Genomic DNA, 7500 nt, shown 5'->3' with positions numbered 1-7500 from the left:
CTATTGGTCGTTGCAATTTCCGGAAACCAATTTTGAGTCAGTGTTCATTCCCAAAGAATAGTCTGAGCCGCCGCGGCAGAAATATTGCCACTGTGCGTTATTGGGACTGCGGGATTCCATTCACACCCGCGGCCTGGGTTCATCACTGCCCTCATAACTTAATTTATATCTGGAAGGACCTGCAAAACCCAAGATTTCCGGTATTTGAGGAGTAATGGCTTTGTGTGTGCGTCTGTGTGTGTTTGAGAGAGAGAGAGAGAGAGAGAGGAGGAGAGAGAGAGGGAGAGAGAGAGAGAGAGAGAGAGAGAGAGAGAGAGAGAGGTTATTTCATCATGTGACACTAGCCAAACACAGCGATGTAGGGTGGAGCAGCGTGGGGCTGAGGTCAAACAGTCAGTCCCGTGTGTGGCAGCGCTGGGCTGAGAGGTGATGCCACGGCTCATTCCTTATCGCTGGCAAAGCCGCACAATCTCACCAAACGCAAGGTGCAGATGAAATAAGAGATGCAATCAATGGCATGATGCAGGGACTGGTGGGCGGGTAACTCGGTTAGCTATCGATTGCCAAATATGCAAGGAGCCTGTGCCTCCGCTGCCCTCACCCAGTGACCCGCGTGCACTGAAGATCCCACCAAGGGGCTTCAGTGCCACTCAGAATAGACAACGCTGTGCTGGACGGGGCAAGAAAAAAATAGAACAGAACCCACAGCCACCAGCATATACTGTAAGCAGTCAAGGGATCGATGAAAAAATACAACAGAATCCACAGCCACCAGCATATACTGTAAGCAGTCAAGGGATCGATGAAAAAATACAACAGAATCCACAGCCACCAGCATATACTGTAAGCAGTCAAGGGATCGATGAAAAAATAGAACAGAATCCACGACCACCAGGCATATACTGTAAGCAGTCCAAGGGATCGATGAAAAAATAGAACAGTACCCACAGCCACCAGCATATACTGTAAGCAGTCAAGAGGATCGATGAAAAAATAGAACAGAACCCACAGCCACCAGCATATACTGTAAGCAGTCAAGGGATCGATGAAAAAGAAAGAAAAAAAAAAAAAAGAAAAATCTTCACACCACATAGTGTATGAAAATGATGGTGAAAGTGGATGGTAATCTGCCATAGCAAGGTAAGAGGAGGCGGGAGTAAGTCACCACCACGTAATTTTATAAGATTTCCCCCACCTTAAAAAAATTTAAACAGGCTTGAAATTAAAAAGACGTAAAAAGGATCACGTTGTGGCGGGGAGCCACCGTGTTTGTCTTGATGATTATATGAATATTATGCAAGTCAGCAGCTTGATGGCGTCAGCACCTGTCATTGTGAGCCATAAGCCGCCTGAGATGTGGCTGGAAGGAGGCCGCGGCCTGGTGGAGGTGTGGAGTGGAGTGGGGAGGAGAGGAGCAGCTCGGCGAGTACCTTGTTATTTTGGTTAACAGGACAGCCCGTCCAGATTAATGGCGGTGACAATGCCATCACGGCTCCCCGCCCCGCACCAAACCCTTGCTTGCTGCCGGCCTCGAGGACACAGCCTCCTCATCCCTCCTCGGCACGCTGGCCGCTTTAGCACAACACTCTTGATTGACGAGCAAAGGACAGGAGGAGAGGAAAGGAAAGAAGAGGAGACATTTTTGTCGGCTTCCTTGGGATGAAGCGGAGCTCCACCCCCCCTCATCCACCACCCCCACTAACCGTTCCTGAGAGAATAGGAAAAAACTGCATGGAAGTTTTTTGCAGGATTGATATGAGTGATCGCCAGTAGAATAACTACCATGGTACAGTGAGGAAAGGTCATAAATTCATTCAGAAGAGCAAAAATTTTGTTGTATCTCAGTTGCAGATTGCAGTTTGAAGTCTGTCTAAATCAGCAATTGAAAGCTGTAATTGTTAAACTTTCCGTGATATTGAAGGATAAGGAACTCCAGACACTAACGACGCTAGTGAAGAAAAGTTTGGCCTTCCCCGGCGAGAATCATTAACCCTTACGGTGCCGGAGCCGTCCGGGTGGCTTAACCGCTCGTCAATATTACGCCAAGAGCGCCACGATCACAAACACTGCCGATAGCAAACCCGAGGCCATGAGCTCACCACATCTTTTTAGTTTGTAGTGCACCTTGGTTTCCTCACGCCGCTCTGCAGCCACAGATATACCAGGTGTGTCATGTGCAAGGTACGTGTGAGTGACGCCAGGTAAGCTTCGATCTTGACGTAGGTGCTTCTCGAGGGAAATTCTGAAGGCCCCCCCCCCAGTTTGTTGACCTTTGTTAGCAGCCCTCACACCTAACTTTTCATTTCATCTAAAATATCACAACGAAGAGAAAAAAAAAAAAACTCTACTTAAATATTATGAAAACCTATGAATACTTTACATACATTTTTTGTTATAGATACAAAAATAATAAGAAGAAAAAACTTTAGTCTGAAATACAAGCTCATACCGAAGCACACACACACACACACACACAAATACGAGTACAACACACCTTCTCCCTCCCTCTACACTGGCAGTTTCACTTGGTCCCCCTCTACCATTGCATTAATCTCTATAAATACCCTTTTCTTGTCCCACGTCTTACTAATGACCCACTCTCTTCATCATTTGTTTTATCCTTTTTTTGTCTTCTTACCCAGTCTTCTCTCTCTCTCTCTCTCTCTGTCTCTCTCTTTCTCTCTCTCTCTCTCTCTCTCTCTCTCTCTCTCTCTCTCTCTCTCTCTCTCTCTCTCTAACACTAATTAGCTTGTAAAACGAAGAGGGAGAGAGAGAGAGAGAGAGAGAGAGAGAGAGAGAGAGAGAGAGAGAGAGAGAGAGAGAGAGAGAGAGAGAGAGAGAGAATGGCCAGGGCGGAATAGGGAAAGTGGGTAAATTATAAAAGAAAGCAAGTAATGTGTGTGTGTGTGTGTGTGTGTGTGTGTGTGTGTGTGTGTGTGTGTGTGTGTGTGTGTGTGTGTGTGTGTGTGTGTGTGTGTGTGCATCTCAATAAAGACGGCATGAAGTGGGGCTGGAAAAGAGGACGAGAAATGTACGAGGAAAATGGAAGCAGGTAATAGTGAACAGAGCGTGGAGTATTGAGCTGTGTGTCTACGCTTCCCCGATTTCGTCCGTCAGGTGTGAGTGAATGAGATACCTCGCATGATGGATAGGAAGCCGCTGGACTGGAAGAGACAGTTACCAGGTTAGGAGCGCCCGCTGTGAGGGTGGTGAAGATACAACGAACAACAGCAATGTGATGGAGAAAGATGAACCAGCGCAGCAGGACAGACGCCGCGAGACAATTGCTCTTGGTGTGACTAGCATAGCGTTCTGAGGGAAGACAGCGGGAAGACACACTTTATCACTTAAACTCTAGACAAGGAATTAAGTCAGTAAGTGAGTGATTCCGTCTACTACAAAGGATGCAGTTCAGCGTACCTTGGAAGACTCTATGAGGCGGTGAAGACTACACAGACTAAAGGTGGAATATCTACATTGCGAAAGGGTGTGTTGTATGTTAGCAAAGAGAAGCGTGTTTACTTAACAGTGGAAAGGCAAGGAATTGTTTCGCTAAGGCACCACAGCCTCGCTGCCCTCCATCAACAAACACCACACTGAACACAAGTAACAGAAACACGAGTCTGGAAATTCTACAGCGAGTGTCTTGTGGGAGGCGATGCAGTTGTTATACACTTTTGCCAATCATCAGGACTGCCACAGGGATCAGCTTTCGAGCTCTCAAAGGCATTTTCTTTTCTACTGATGATATCCTTACTATATCACTAGAATCATATAAACAGTCTTGAAAAACCATTGACTTCGTTTTAAGTTGAAATCTACATTCATCTGTGTGTTTTCTACGATCTTTCATTACTCTTGGATGATGTTAATATTTCATAATGAGGCAATATTGACATGGTGCGGATTTTTCATGGAAAGAGCGAACACAAAGCTACATAGTTTCCATTAAAGCATACAAGCTGTACAAAACAAAGGTACAGTTTCTGCCCGAGAGCGATTATTAAACTTCTCATTCCAACTTCCACTGGCAAATATTTGTTGAATACATATTTTTCGGAGGAGAATTACGCAAGGAAGGAAAATCAAATACATTCCATTTATTATTAAGGCAACGTATATCCTGTTTCATCACACACGACCTAATGCCTCCCCTCTCGTTTCCTTCACCGCCCTTCATCTCTTCACTTTTCGCCTCACATTAGGTGTACGCCAAACACCACTGTTCACTCATACCAACACACACACTCTCTCTCTCTCTCTCTCTCTCTCTCTCTCGATTTTTTTCTTTTTCTTCTTCTAATTCTTGAAATATCACAAAGTTTTCATTTGAGAGCAAGTTATCATGAAAGTTTAACCTCTCTCTCTCTCTCTCTCTCTCTCTCTCTCTCTCTCTCTCTCTCTCTCTCTCTCTCTCTCTCTCTCTCTCTCTCTCTCTCTCAATTTCTTTTTCTTTTTTCTTTTTCTAATTCTTGAAATATCACAAAGTTTTCATTTGATAGGAAGTTATCATGAAAGTTTAACGAAAGAAAAAAAAAAAAAAAAACCCGCACCTTGAATTAGGGTTAAAAATGCAATGGTGAGCGAACATGGCTTGCGTGACGTCACCTGGAGCCATTGGTTGCAAGTTTAGCCATTACTATTGCATGGAAGCCTGTCATTACCTCACCGACAATGCTTTCCCACAAGGCTTCCTTTAACTGTTTGGCAGCTAACGACAGTATGACGCTTGTTACCTTATTACTACTACTACTACTACTACTACTGCTACTACTATTACTACCATTATTAGCCTCTCTCCTTCCTACCCACATGTCAAGAAACACTTACAAAATCGTATCAAAAAACATGAAAACAGCTTAAAAATAATATATTGTTTGTGTAATGGACTTGTTGGATATCACGACCACAAAACATTCGTAACACTCCCTTAAAATGCCTCACCAACATTTGTCATTGCAATAAAAAAAGAAAGGTTATTTTGCTCTCAGTGGTCAGAACGCTCAATGCAGAGAGAGAGAGAGAGAGAGAGAGAGAGAGAGAGAGAGAGAGAGAGAGAGAGAGAGAGAGAGAGAGAGAGAGAGAGAGCAAAAGAATATTATGAAGGAGAGATGTGAAGGGTAGATGGAAGCCCTGAGTAGGCAGGGATAGGGAGTGACGGGATTATGAACGAGTTAGGCAAGTTGGAGCAGGTTGTACAATTGCAAAGATCACACTCAATGTCATGATGAAATGTGACACTATTTTTGTGTTCTAGCGTGATTCTAGTACTCACCAGTGCATGACGCTTCGTCTATCCCTGAACACTGGTACACTCTCCCCTTCGTCAGGATCACGGCACGTCAACACTTCGAGCAAGAAAACACAAGAATACTTTGCGCAATCTGCTACGCACAGCAGCCTCTTCCCGCCATCGGCGTACGATAATATTAAATGTCATTCATAATCATTCGTCTTTTCACATTTATATATCATGAAATTGTGTTTTCTTTTTCTCTTTTTTTTAACAAAACAATAAGAAGAATATAGCTGAAAGATCCATAAGAAAAACAAGAAAAAAAAGGAAATGAGATTACTAATAGAGGATCATCTCGACATTTTGAACATTTTCTTGGCTTGTCAATACAGTATGAAGGTAAAATCAAAATAAGACTGATTAGGAAAATAAAAGGAAGAATAAATGCACAAAAACCATAATGCAAACAAAATTATGTAATAGGAATGGATTGGTAACTTATAGCAAATGCTCGTTTAGCCTAATCAGTAAAACAATTAGTGTGGGTCACTAATATGGTCTTTATTTACAATTTATATGTAATATTTTCATCACAAAAAATATTTTTATTCATATTCAGCAAAAAAAATAGTCAATCATCACTGTTTAGAGAAAAATATACATATATATAGATAGATATAACAGAGAGCGGCTAGCTGCCTTGCGGTTGCCAGTTTGTCTTTTAAGGTTTGTGAGAGGTACGTGTCTACGTATTCGTGTCGTCAGTGGACAGTGACATATATTGAAGACCACGGGAGTTAGGAAGCTAGCAGTGGGTGTAAGTGACGAGGCGTTGAGCAGCTCGGTGAGTACTGAACAGGGAAGCTTAATTGGTACAGAGTATGCATTTGTTCCAAGTGTTGTGTTCAAAGTTAACTAGCTGTCCCCTTGTTTCCCTGTCACCTGTGCTCATAATAGCATGTTGTGTTCCTAGCTGTCGTGCGAACTGCGGATGCTCAAAGGAGTGTTGATAAACATATATGTGCGCTGCTGAAGACTTAGTTGAATGATTAGCCACAAATAGCGATGAAACTGATTATGTAAACCAGTAGTTCACAAACTTTTTTTTTTTTCGTCTTTTCCCCTTTCAACCAGTTCACCTGTTAGGATTTCCTCCTTCATAGAGTGAAAAGGAAATGTAAAAACTCGTACAAAGTCATTACTAAAGGCAATCCTAGCATAAATTTTGATTTGTATTTATATATAGTACTTCAACAAAACTTAACAACCATATTATGAGTTTTTGTTTTTTTTTCTGTCGGCCAATAGCTGGTAGTTTTTATTTCCCTCAATAGATTTTCCCCCTGAAATCCTAAAATTTCCCCCAGGTTGGAAAATAGTGCTGTAAAGTATTAACAACAGTCCGGCTTTTGTTCGTAAACAAAGAGCAGACAGCTTCGAACACGCACACACGCAGATGTGTACACAGAGGATAGACTTTGGAACAAGTGCAGTGGTGGTGATGGTGGTGGTGGTGCAAGAGACGAATTCCACGCTCTTGTCTCACTGTAAAGGGGAAATTGTGGCACTGCGTGATATGTATGCAGTGTTCAAAAGTATTATACTTAATAAGCCATTTCGTTTTGAATATGTTTATTTCATACTGCATGTATTTTTGCATAATTTCATAAATTTTGATGGAGATGCATTGCTTACTTATTCATAAAGTCTGAGTGGATTCAATCAACTCAGTTCAATTCATTCTACACACACACACACACACGGAATCCGGACAATTTGGCCACGGACGATTTGGCCACGGACGATTTGGCCACGGGATGTCACCCTAGGACGTTTTGGCCACGGTGGGTAGGACATTTTGGCCACGGGAGAAAATACTAGGAATCTATTGCACTTAGTAGCTTGCTTATTAAGTAAAGGAAAAAATCTCTAGTCTGTTTTATTATCCAAAAAAGTTCTCTAATCTGTTCTGTTATTAAAAATGTACTAAAATTATTTAAAATTAAAAATAAGAACAAAATATTCATGAATGTATTTAAAAGGGCTACACATTTGGCTGACCACCTCTAAGGTTATGACTTATGCCACGAAGGAATTCTCCAATGGTCTTCTTGCCTTCGTTCAGGTCGAGTACAAGATTGTGGAGTCGTGTCTGCAATTCTTGATAATTTTTTAGGTTAGGTTAGGTTAGGTTAGGTTAGGTTAGGTTAGGTTAGGTTAGGTTAGGTTAGGTTAGGTTAGGTTAGGTTAGGTAAACTGAAGCT

The 7500-nt window shown here is 42.3% G+C and overlaps 1 long non-coding RNA gene across 1 annotated transcript in view; it reads right to left on the bottom strand.

Moving 5' to 3' along the window:
• Positions 1-5510, bottom strand: part of LOC135098841 (uncharacterized) — an 88019-nt gene extending 82509 nt beyond the window's left edge. Inside the window, exon 1 of the long non-coding RNA XR_010267426.1 lies at positions 5276-5510. This is a non-coding gene — a long non-coding RNA (uncharacterized LOC135098841). The remainder of the gene's footprint in view (positions 1-5275) is intronic.
• Between the last annotated feature and the right edge of the window lie 1990 nt (positions 5511-7500).

This window comes from Scylla paramamosain, unplaced genomic scaffold (assembly GCF_035594125.1).
Source record: "Scylla paramamosain isolate STU-SP2022 unplaced genomic scaffold, ASM3559412v1 Contig87, whole genome shotgun sequence".
NCBI classification, from domain to species: domain Eukaryota; kingdom Metazoa; phylum Arthropoda; class Malacostraca; order Decapoda; family Portunidae; genus Scylla; species Scylla paramamosain.
Note: the sequence above shows the minus strand (reverse complement) of the source record. Positions and strands in the feature narration are given on the sequence as shown.